This window comes from Triticum urartu, chromosome 6, assembly GCF_003073215.2.
Source record: "Triticum urartu cultivar G1812 chromosome 6, Tu2.1, whole genome shotgun sequence".
NCBI classification, from domain to species: domain Eukaryota; kingdom Viridiplantae; phylum Streptophyta; class Magnoliopsida; order Poales; family Poaceae; genus Triticum; species Triticum urartu.
In genome coordinates this window covers 5,774,797-5,787,154 of record NC_053027.1, presented here as the reverse complement: position 1 = coordinate 5,787,154, position 12,358 = coordinate 5,774,797, and the positions used below count along the sequence as shown (strand labels likewise).

Here is a 12,358-nt window from a genome sequence, read left to right as displayed (position 1 = left end):
CTCTGTAAGCCCCCCCACCCCTCCCCAACCCCCTCTCTCTTTGCTTAGTTGGTAGATGATTTTAGTAGTAGTAGATGTTAATTTAGGGTTCATAGATAATGATTTTTAGAAGTAGTGGATATTAATTACTAGTAGTGATGGTAAACTAGTTGTATAATTAGCAGTAGTACATGTTAATTAGTAGTAGATGTAGTAGTTAGATGTTAATTAGTAGTAGTAGATGTGCTAGTTTCATTCTATTTATAGTATGTTTATATTTAGTAAGAACTAGTTGAATTAATAGAACTAGTTTAGTTTTAGTTGAACTAGTTAAGTTTTAGTTGAACTAGTATAGTAAGTAAATTAATAACTAGTTGAACTACTTCATTTTTAGAAAGAACTAGTTTTTTTTCTTTTTATACTAAGTTTATATTTAGTAAGAACTAGTTGAATTAATAGAACTAGTTTAGTTTTAGTTGAACTAGTTAGGTTTTAGTTGAACTAGTATAGTAAGTAAATTAATAACTAGTTGAACTACTTCATTTTTAGAAAGAACTAGTTTTTTTATACTAAGTTTATATTTAGTAAGAAGTAGTTGAATTAATAGAACTAGTTGAATTAATAGAACTAGTTGAACATGCCATATTTGGTGTTATTTTTTAGTTTAAGCAATTATTTCATGTTTTGGTTATACCTCCAAGTGGCCTATGTTTTGCCGGAGTGTTGATTAATTTTCGTTCCGGCAAATTTCAGGCGGTCGATATGTCCTTTTTTAGCAAAGGTCATGCCGGATTTTTCCGTGAATTCTGGCATGACTTGTGCTAGAATATGTACAAGTTTAATCTTTGAATTATGAACGTAGGAAATGTCGTACTCGGACGACGACAGTCTCCCGAGGGAGTGCAGTTGGTGCCACGATGATCGAGGTATGTGCGACAGGTTCGTTCAGCTGGATGAAGATCGGTGCTTCAGCATTAAGCTCGAGGGGACCTTCGATATTGAAACGGTACGCAACAACGACAAGTGTTTTTTTTCGTAATTAAGCATGACTTCAACTATTTGAACGTCTAATTTTCATCATTTACAATTCGACTAGCTTATCCCATGCCATGCAAGACGCTATGTCTTGGAGAGGATGGGTTTTGAAGACCATGGAAATTTTCAAACAAAGAAAATACACCTAAGGACCCATCATGATATCGATTTTGAAGTAAATCTATACAATTCTCAGAGCGTAACCCATTTTGGTTGCCAAAATTGGGAAGCACTTTGCAAAATGTATGGTTTTTATGAGGGTATGATTGTCAGCATGGATCTTGGTGATCCTGACATCGAGCAAGACAATATGGACATTTGGGTCCTTGTTGATACGCTTCCGATTCTACCACAATGTGAGTTTCTCAAACATAGTTATTAACTAATTTATATTGTTTATTTCAAAATAGTTGACAGCTTATTTCCATTGACAGCTTATTTTGAATCTTCAAAGAATGTGCAGAAGATGGTGGACAAAACCCACTACACTGATGGCTCCGAATTAACTTATAAGGAGAAAAATCATCTGATTGCTTATTGTACTTTTTTTGAGAATTACAATACCTATTATCAAACTCCTCCAAATTATGGTGAATACGTGCCACTAGTGCACGTGTTGAACCACGATAACTTCTATGGAGATACCCTGGTAAGATATTTTACTATTACGACATCTGTGCATCTTTTGCATACTTCTAAAACTAGTACATCATTGCTAACTACGAAGTTATTACTATGTTTTTCAACAGAAAATCCCGATGGATTGTGTGCCTCATCTGATGTATTACAATGGTCGCCTTGAAGTTCTGAACCTACAGCCAGGTCATCCTACGGATCTCACCTGTGCATATCGAATTTCTAAAACTGGTGAACACATGCTAATCAAAGAGTGGAAAAAATGTTTGGACATTCGTAAGGAGGTTCTTGGAAGAAACATTAAGCGAAAGGCAAGAATTGGAGACAGGATAATCTGCATTCTCCATAATGGAGAGCGAGGGGCTATCTTGTTTTTTGCTATTTTACCTTAGAGAATATAGTAGGTCCTAAGAGAATGTAGTAGGTCCTATGAGGTACAATATGTTTATTATGTGATACAATGTGTTAGAGTTGAAGATGTGAGGAGTACTTGTGATTACGACTAGTGACCAATGATATGATGATGATGATGATAAGTTGTTAATGATATGATATGATGATGATGATATTTATTATATCATTGGGTGAAAGAACCGCGGATTAGTTTCAAGTGGATGTCCGTCCACTTGAAACTAGTCCACACGGTTCTTTCACCCCGTGATGTAATAACTCATTATGATGTAAAAACAATTTGTAAATTCCTGTTGTATGAAAATTTGTGTAAAGGTGTACGAATACAACATGAAATAAAAAAGAAATAAAATACGAAATAATAGTAGCAGCGCGGGCAGAGAGAAGCGCTACTACTAATTACCAGCAGCGCTCCTCCTGGAACTCGCTGCTACTAAGTCGATTTAGCCATAGCGTGGGTGGAGGCACGCTACTGCTATTCGTTAGCTGTAGCGCCTTATTACTAGCGCACCACCCCGCGCTACTGATAGGTCTAAAACCCGCGCTGCTGCTAGCCTTTTCCCTAGTAGTGGATGCTTGAGGATGCTAGTCTTCGATAGGCTAGGCTTTCCCTTTTCTTCTGGCTTTCTGTAGTTTAGTCCATAGATACAACCCTTTTCCTTTGATACAGATGCATACTTAGTTAGATCTGATGTAAGTCTTGCGAGTACTTTGGATGAGTACTCACAGCTGCTTTGCTACCTCTTTTCCCCCATACCCGATTGTTGCGACCAGATGACGGACCCCAGGAGCCAGACGACACCACTGATGATTACTACAACCCCGAGGGTGCCTACTACTACGTGAAGACCGCAGACGACTAGGAGTAGTTAGGAGGCTCCCAGGCAGGAGGCCTTACCTTTTCGATCGATGATGCTTTTGTGCTAGCCTTCTTAAGGCAAACTTGTTTAACTTATGTCTGTACTCAGATATTGTTGCTTCCGCTGACTCTTGTGTATTCGAGCTTATGTATTCGAGCCCTCGAGGCCCCTGGCTTGTAATATAAAGCTTGTATTATTTTAATTTGTGTCTAGAGTTGTGTTGTGATATCTTCCTGTGAGTCCTTAATCTTGATCGTACACATTTGCGTGTATGATTAGTGTACGATTGAATCGAGGGCGTCACACCACCTTATGCAACTAGTGCATGTCAGTCGGTGGAACCTATCGCACGTAAGCGTACGTGTAAGGTCGGTCCGGGCCCTTCATCCCATGATGCCGCCGAATCAAGATAAGACTAGTAACGGCAAGTAAATTGACAAAATCGACGCCCACAACAACTTGTGTTCTACTCGTGTATAGAAACTACGCATAGACCTAGCTCATGATGCCACTGTTAGGGATCGTTGCAGAAATTAAAATTTTCCACGCATCACTAAGATCAATCTTTGGAGCTTACTAGCAACGAGAGGGGAGTGCATCTTCATCCCTTTGAAGATCGCGATGCGTAAGCGTTGCAAGAACGCGGTCGGTGGAGTCGTACACGAAGCGATTCAGATCGCGGCCGAATCCGATCTAAGCACCGAACAACGGTGCCTCCACGTTCAACACACATGCAGCCCGGTGACGTCTCCCGGCCTTGATCCAGCAAGGAGAGAGGGAGATGTTGGGGAAGACTCCATCCAGAAGCAGCATGACGGCGTGGTGGTGGAGGAGCGAGGCACTCTAGCAGGGCTTCGCCAAGCACTGCGAGAGACGAGGAGGGAGAGGGGTAGGGCTGCGCCAAGAGAGAGGGAGAGTTGTGTCTCTGGCAGCCCCAAAACCCCCACTATATATAGGGGGAGGGGAGGGGCTTCGCCCCCATCTAGGGTTCCCCCCCTAGGGGTGGCGGCCAGCCCTAGATGCATCTAGGGGGGGCGGCCAGAGGGGGAGAGAGGGGGGCACCCTAGGTGGGCCTTAGGCCCATCTGAGCCTAGGGTTTCCCCCTTCTCCCCTTCCCTGCGCCTTGGGCCTCTTGTGGGAGGCGCACTAGCCCACCTAGGGGCTGGTCCCTTCCCACACTTGGCCCACGCAGGCCTCCGGAGCTGGTGGCCCCTCCCGGTGGACCCCCGAAACCTTCCGGTGGTCCCGGCACGTTACCGATAATGTCCAGAACACTTTCGGTAACCAAAACGGGACTTCCCATATATAAATCTTTACCTCCGGACCATTTCAGAACTCCTCGTGACATCCGGGATCTCATCCGGGACTCCTAACAACATTCGGTAACCACGTACTTCTATTCCCTATAACCCTAGCGTCATCGAACCTTAAGTGTGTAGACCCTATGGGTTGGGGAACTATGCAGACATGACCGAGACATCTCTCCGGCCAATAACCAACAGCGGGATCTGGATACCGATGTTGGCTCCCACATGTTCCACGATGATCTCATCGGATGAACCACTATGTCAAGGATTCAATCAATCCCTTATACGATTCCCTTTGTCTACCGGTATAGTACTTGCCCGAGATTCAATCGTCGGTATACCGATACCTTGTTCAATATCGTTACGGCAAGTCTCTTTACTCGTTCCATAACACATCATCCCGTGACCAACCCCTTAGTCACATTGACCTCATTACGATGATGTCTTACCGAATGGGCCCAGAGATACCTCTCCGTCATACGGAGTGACAAATCCCAGTCTCGATTCGTGCCAACCCAACAGATACTTTCGGGGATACCCGTAGTGTACCTTTATAGCTACCCAGTTACGTTCTGACGTTTGGCACACTCAAAGTACTCATACGGTATCCGAGAGTTGCACAATCTCATGGTCTAAGGAAAAGATATTTGACATTAGAAAAGCTTTAGCAGACGAACTACACGATCTTGTGCTAGGCTTAGGATTGGGTCTTGTCCATCACATCATTCTCCTGATGATGTGATCCCGTTATCAATGACACCCAATGTCCATGGTCAGGAAACCGTAACCATCTATTGATCAACGAGCTAGTCAACTAGAGGCTCACTAGGGACATGTTGTGGTCTATGTATTCACACATGTATTATTGTTTCGGGATAATACAATTATAACATGAACAATAGATAATTATCATGAACAAAGAAATATAACAATAACCATTTTATTATTGCCTCTAGGGCATATTTCCAACAAAGGCCATCTCCACCACCGGCAACCGCAGAGTTGTGCCTGCGGCAACCCTGCTGCCGTCCTTCGTCACCGTGCTGCTTCTTCCCCAACATCTCCTCGCCACTGGAGACGCAAAGGTGCAGCCGTGGGCTACACAGGGGCTGCATCGAGTATGCAGGAGATATCGCCAAGTATCTATAAGTTTGTACGCTTCCGCATAAAGTACTTGATCTAGTCCGAGATTAGGACCTTACCTTGATTAGCCTAAAGGCTAATTTATCTAACAATCAGGTCTAGCTGGCATGGCGCATTGAATGTTTTTTCCTCTCTAATTTTCTCCCTATTGAACCGGTCCTCCTAGCTTCTCCCGATCGGCCAGGCCCGATATGATCGCACTGTCATCACAGACCCGCCATCAACTGAGCACAGCCTGATGTTTATTGGAATAAACCACGATGTCCACGTCCGTCTAGGGCAGGTGGCAGTCCTCACATAGGATACGTATATGCTTAGTTTGGCTAGGGCTAGGTGCTATATATATATATATATATATATATATATATCTTTGTACACCACGTTCTAATATCACCAGACCAAAGCAATAAAGAAATGTGAGGCTCGAGACTAGCCTGTTGCAATCTATCGATCAGAGTTTCTTCCATTGCTGGCCAAGTTAAGCAGTTATTCTTTGACCGAACGGATGTAGCGCTAGTGCAAAGCCCATGTTCACGTACGCGTGCATGTGCATGTGGCACTGTTCATCAATCCACCTGTGCTAGCTTCCTTGTCTAGCTAGCTTGCACGTTTGGTCCTGGTGAATCGATCTAGCTAGCGTTTCAAAACCAATAATGAGGTCCCTCGCCAAAGTAAAAAGAAGAACTGAGTGCAGCGGGTCAGCCCGATGTCGGCAAGCTTGATGGAGCCATAGGAATCCACGGGGTCATTTCGTACCTTGATGTCACGGCCCATACGGCCCTGCTCGTGGAGGTATGAAATCGCCGGCCCCTCAACACCCACCGTTGCCACCGTCGCCGATGCCTGACAATACCTAACCCTAGGTTCGAGCGAGCCTGACGAGTGCGTTCGGTTGGAAGCCTGGACAGGCGATGCAATCGATTGGGGGTAGGCAACACAAGCTAGAAGCGACTGGAGGCGAGCATGGCGTGCGGCTGACTCGGGTGTTGTGTGTTTGATGTGATGTGAGTGATCTCCATCGTGTTGAGCCGGTCAGGAGAAGATGTGTCCTGCGCGGCCCGGTTCAGCAGTGAGAAAAATAAGCAGGAAAAACCAACGACGTGGCGTGCCAGCTAGACCTGACAATTATGACCCACCGGTCAGAATGCTCAGAAAATTTTAAACAAGGTAAATTATGGTAACACTTTTGCCAAATAGGGTAAAATGGATGAAATCTCTCTAAATGGGGAGCGACTACAATAGAAAAGCAGGTTGTGGTGCAAAAATAGAAAAACGAATCTGGCCACTGGATCCATTGTAGATGGTACAAATTCAAGTGGAGGGATTCCATACCACTTAATGTGTATCATAGACAAAAAACTCCGATCCCCTCCCATCTTCTCTTCTTCCTGGAGGCTTGTTCTACCCACTCTTCCTAGACACACTATGGAGGGCCATATATGTATACTGTATGGTAATACTCTCTAGTCAGTTTTGGTCCTCCGACCGTGCAGCTCTGCAATTGAAGCCTATTCTACAGACGGCACCTGTTGAGTCTGTCACAATATCAAAATCGAAGTTGATATTTCTCAAGGGGAGCGACTACAATAGAAAAGCAGGTTGTGGTGCAAAAATAGAAAAAACTGATCTGTTCCATTGGATGGGAGATTGATGGCTCAGATTCGGGTGAGGTGGTCTGTGCGTGAAATTTGCAAAAAAGTCCCTCCCTGATAGCTAATTTCGTCCCGGGGCCCCTCCTTGTTGACCCAAATCCCGTGGAGGCAGCGCACGAACCAAATCTTCTCCGAGGGCAGATCCCTACTTCAAGTTGGGTGAGCACTCCTGGTAGAGGTGATGCTCCTTCTCCCGATGGCTCCTTGACGTTTTGTGGCTGGCGGCTCAGTTTGAGGCGGACCAGATCGGAGCTCATCACCAACTAACCTCCGCCCCGCAGCTTCCGTTGCAGATTCCCTTCTGAAGCTTCCGACATCGGTTGGTTCGTCGCCTCCTCTCTCCAGTAACAGCTAGCGCCCTCCTCCCCCACGTCGGCGGCTAGCCAGTGGTGGTTTCCTCGGCTCCTTCCCCTCCAGCCCGTGCGACGAGGTGGTTCATTTTCCTGGTAAATAGATGCTAACTTTTATTTGCTAGTGAATTTGTGATACATCCCAATTTTACTATCGAGTAGATTTATGCTGCATCTCTCTAGTTCTATTTTTTGTTCATGTCAAATCTTCTCAGTGAATGATGCACACTAACTTCGATTTGATGGTGTATTGCTACTGTACTAGCGTTTTGGTACTCTAATTTGGAAGTTTTGTTTCACTCATAAGTAATATTGAGAATCAAGTTGGAAGATTGAATGCAGTCAGCTAATTTCAGCGTCTTGCAGTTTAGCATATAATTCACAAAAAATATTAATACTCGCAGTTCCGTATACAAAGGAGCTGTTCAGGATCCCTCGGCTCTGCAACTCCGCTGTGGAGCGGAGGGGGATGCAGCTATATTTCGGCGAGCTGCTAGCAGGGTGCTCCGCGCGCTCTGCTCCGTAGCGAAGGAGCAGAGGGTTGCCGAACACAGCCAAAGCCAATAGCATGGAAAGTTGGAAAGAAAGTAAATTGATTCTGCTAGGCAAAAAGTAAAATGAAATTTGTATAATTATCAGCATATCAAAATCCTGATTCACGTATATATGATTCATCGTTGAAATTGCTCCAGTTTAACAGAGAATAAGAAGAAGTGTCCTAGAATGTATGAATTATGATTCCCAAAGATGGTGACATTGAGGGTCAACCATGGATTTCGAGTTGCTCGACTAGTCGCGACTAGTCGTCGACTAGTCGACCAGTCGCAGTTCCAGGGCCGACTCAGCGTCTCCACTCGACTCCTTGGATGAGTCGAGCGACTAGCGCGACTAGTCTCGACTAGTCATGACTAGTCGCGGTTTTGGGGTCGAACGACTCGAGGCAGCGCTGGATCCGGAGCACTCTCCCGCCGCCGTGCTGCTGCTGTGCTGCCTCGCTGCTGCTGCTGCGCCCTTGCCGCCGCGCTGCTGCTGCTGCTGAAGCTGAAGCGGCAAGAGGAGCGGGCTGGGAGGAGGAGCGGTGGCAAGAGAGCTGCTGCGGGGGAGTTGAGAGATCCATCGCTGGGAGGAGGAGTGGTGGACTGGTGGCAAGAGAGTGGCAGCGAATGTGTGACGGCTGTGGTGAGGGAGGAGGGAGTGTGGATGGTGGATTAGGTCATGGGAGGAGTATATAGCTACTAGATGTGCTTTTGGGCCACAGGGAAGTGCATAACTAGTGGCCCATCTCTCAGTTGGCCCTGGTTACTGCTGCTGGTGGTGTGCTCCTCCCCTCCTCCCCTGGTTGCTGCTGCTGCTGTGCACTTGTGCTCTTCCCCTGACTGCCTGCTGCTTAACTCACGTCGACTCGTCGCCATGTCGACTCGTCGATCGTCAGTCTAGACTAGTCACGACTAGTCTAGAGTCATCCTCCCCGAGCGTCCCGTCGACTCATCGACTCGAAAACATTAGGGTCAACAATTTGTGCATCGAATACTAAGAGTCAACAATTGGAAGTGTCCTAGTATATATTCTGACACACAGACTGTTGCCATAGGTGGTAGGCTCCTCGGCTCCTTCCGAACCAACCTGTGTGCCGTGGTGCAAATCTACAAGGCGTCAACACGATGGTTAATTTCTCTGATAAATAGATGCTAACTTGATTTAGCTAGTACATTTGTGCTCGATATTAATTTTATTAGCTAGTTGATTTTTGCCGCATCTCTACAGTTCTATTTTCTTGTACTTGTTCATGTCAAACCTGCTCATGTGTGAATGATGCATATTAGTAACTTCATTTCATTATGTATTGCTACTGTTTGTGGTGGTTTGAAAGTCTATTTTGCTTCTGTTTCACTATTAAGTACTCTGGAGAACTAAGTTGGTAGGTTCATGACCAGTTTTGAGTGATTAAAATGTCCAATGGTTTCAAGGGTTTGACACATCATTTTATCATACGATATATTTTTTTTATTTGTACATACGATAGGCTATTTGAAAATGCCAAGTTTTATAAAGGATGGATTTCTAATAGGATAATTATGTAAATAACTGTATTCCCTAATTCAGCCGGTTGTTGCGCATCTCTAGAATGCATTAGAGTGATTTTTCCTGTACAAGTATTATTTATATAAAATTTTCATTATTGGTAAGTTAGGATTATCCACAAAACATTTGGCTTGTCTACCAATTGCAGTATAGAAACATATTTTAGTTTGTCTTTTGTGATGAATGTGATTTCTTTTCTATTTTTCGTTCCGTGTGGTATGTGCAACACACCGTCAGGTGGTCTTGTTGATGCATATTTATTTGCTCAACTCATGATTACAAAGTTTTAAGTATGAATGTATGACACATAGATGGACTTGCACTAGCTGAATCGTACTTGTTACATATGATCTCTCCCAGGACAAGAAGCTCGATGAACAAGAAGCACTTCATCTAGAGGCAACTATTGTGTGCCATCAAGATAGCAACGTCGATCTAGTTCTTAATGGCAATGCTTGCTCAGTGATGATTATCATAGTCCTTGAGACTTAGCATAGCCCGCCATGTACGAAAGTTGAAGCAATTTTCGCTAGCAATTCTTGTTGATCTTGTCAGGTTATTGATAGCTCAATTTGAATGTCTTCTTGTGTTATGCCCGGTATGTTCCAGTTTGACATGTACTAAAAAAATGTGCGTGGATAGACCAGTTTGACATGCAGTCAAGCATTATGTGCCTATAATGGTCCATTTTAACGTATACCCAATTTTCTGTTCCTGACATGCTTCAACTTAAACGTACTCACATATTAGTGCATGTGAGCTGTGATACTCCTGTTTGCCCGGCTGGTTTAACTTTGTCATTTACTCAAATGTCTTTGACATCCAATACGTATGCGCAGAGGCAGAGAGCAGGAATGAACACGGGAGATATGACAATACTATTTACTAAGAACCAAATGTTTGGACACTTAAAATGAAGGTGGTTAGTGCAAAAGTCTATTTGACATCTAACTACTAGCAGGGGGTTTTCATAAAATACGCATTAAGTGGTATGGAATCCCTCCACTTGAATCTGTACCATCTACAATGGATCCAGTGGCCCAGATTTGTTTTTCTATTTTTGCACCACAACCTGCTTTTCTATTGTAGTCGCTCCCAACCTATACAGGTCTGGTTATGTCCTCTCCAAACCCTAGAGAGAACATTTTCTAAGCGCACCTCATCTTCAACAGCTCCGGCGGTGTGGGAGTGTGAGGAGGCTCTGATCTACCAGATGAAGCTGCGTTGAAGTGTATTACTACCAAGAGTGCAGTATTGTCGTAGAATCAAGTTTACAACATGGATGTTGGCAAACTATGGCCATTCTCGACATAGCTATGCCAGCAGGTAATGCCTGCCTGGTAGTGCCCCTGGGGTGTGTCACAATTGTGGTCAACCAGGGCATATCAGCCGTTTCTGCATTGGACCTAGGAACGTCAGAGGCCGAGGGTACAGTGGTGGCAGTAGCAGCCGAGGTGGTTGGAATGTGAGTCGTGGTCGGAATGGGAGTGGCGGTTCTTGGAATGCTCCCCATTGGAAAGTTCCTAAGGCAAATGTAGTTGCTTCAGCTGCAGGGAAGCAGCCTGTAGGAGGACAGGAGACTGCTCCCAGCTATGCCAACTTTGTTGATACACAAATGAAGGTAACGCTGAACACGCATCAATCACAGCCCATAAAATAAACTCTGAATGGGTGCTTGACTCTGGAGCATCACAACATGTTGCTGAACACTTTAATGAGTTTACAACTTATGTTCCACACTCTCTTGCACATCAGAAAAACATTCACATAGCAGATGGCACAGCCCAACCATCATAGGTGTTGGGACAGTCAACTGCACGCCGGGTCTTGAATTATCCTCAGTGTTGCATGTGCCCGCTTTTCCTGTGAACTTAGTGTCCTTGAGTGCTTTGGTTGACCAAATAGATTGCCGAATAATTCTTGACAAGGTTGTGTTCTTGATCCAGGAGTGATTGACGGGCAGGAGTCTTGGGACTGGAACAAGGCGTAGGGGGTTGTGGTACATGGACCGCAGCATGCCGGGACATGAGGGATTGCACATGCTAGCTGCAATTGTTGAGGATAAGGAGATTAGAGCACTGATCCATCACTGTAGGATGGGACATGTGTCTTTTGACAAAATGTATCAAGTATTTCCTGATGTAATGAGTGGTGTGGACAAGAGCAAGTTGAAATGTGATGCGTGTGAGTTTGCTAAACATACCAGAAACTCGTATGTGACTAAGGGGATCAGGAGCATCTCTCCTTTTGTGTTGATCCACTCTGATGTATGGACATGTCCAGTGTTATCTGTCAGTGGTATGAAGTACTTTGTTACATTCATTGATTGTCATTCTCGGATGACTTGGGTCTATCTTATGAAACATAAAGATGAAGTGTTTCAGTGTTTCATATTCTTTTATGCGCTTGTTTAGACTCAATTTAATGTGAAAACTCAAGCACTCAGATCTGACAATGGCACCGAATATGTTAACAAGGCCATTGGTTCCTTCATGTCAGACAATGACACACCTCCTCATAATGGGGTGGCAGAGAGGAAAAATCACCACCTGCTGGAGGTGGCCCGTGCATTGATGTTCACCATGAATGTGCCCAAGTTCCTGTGGAGTGAAGCTGCCATGATGGCCACCTTCTTGATCAACCGCACACCATCCCGGGTGACAGGTATGAAATCACCGTGTGAGTTGGTTTTCACAGAAATAAATTCCCAATTCCCCCCAAGGTGTTCGGTTGCACTTGTTTTGTTCGTGATCACAGGCCGTCAGTCAACAAACTGGATCCTCGGGCAGTCAAGTGTATTTTTATTGGGTATTCTTCAGGACAAAGAGGGTACAAATGCTGGAGTCCGTCTGAGAGGAGGACATTTGTGAGCATGGATGTTACGTTCCGTGAATCGAAACCGT

The 12,358-nt window shown here is 44.8% G+C and overlaps 1 long non-coding RNA gene across 3 annotated transcripts; it reads left to right on the top strand.

Annotated features, from left to right (window-relative positions):
* Positions 1-7,101: 7,101 nt before the first annotated feature.
* On the top strand, positions 7,102-10,152 carry LOC125515828. 3 transcript variants are annotated; one of them, XR_007287139.1, is made up of 4 exons: positions 7,110-7,201; positions 7,305-7,469; positions 8,965-9,037; positions 9,816-10,152. It is a non-coding gene; the product is annotated as an uncharacterized LOC125515828 (long non-coding RNA). The 3 variants fall into 3 exon arrangements; XR_007287140.1 differs by lacking the exon at positions 8,965-9,037 and having other exon boundaries at positions 7,102-7,201; positions 7,317-7,469; XR_007287138.1 differs by lacking the exon at positions 8,965-9,037.
* The last annotated feature ends 2,206 nt before the right edge of the window (positions 10,153-12,358 follow it).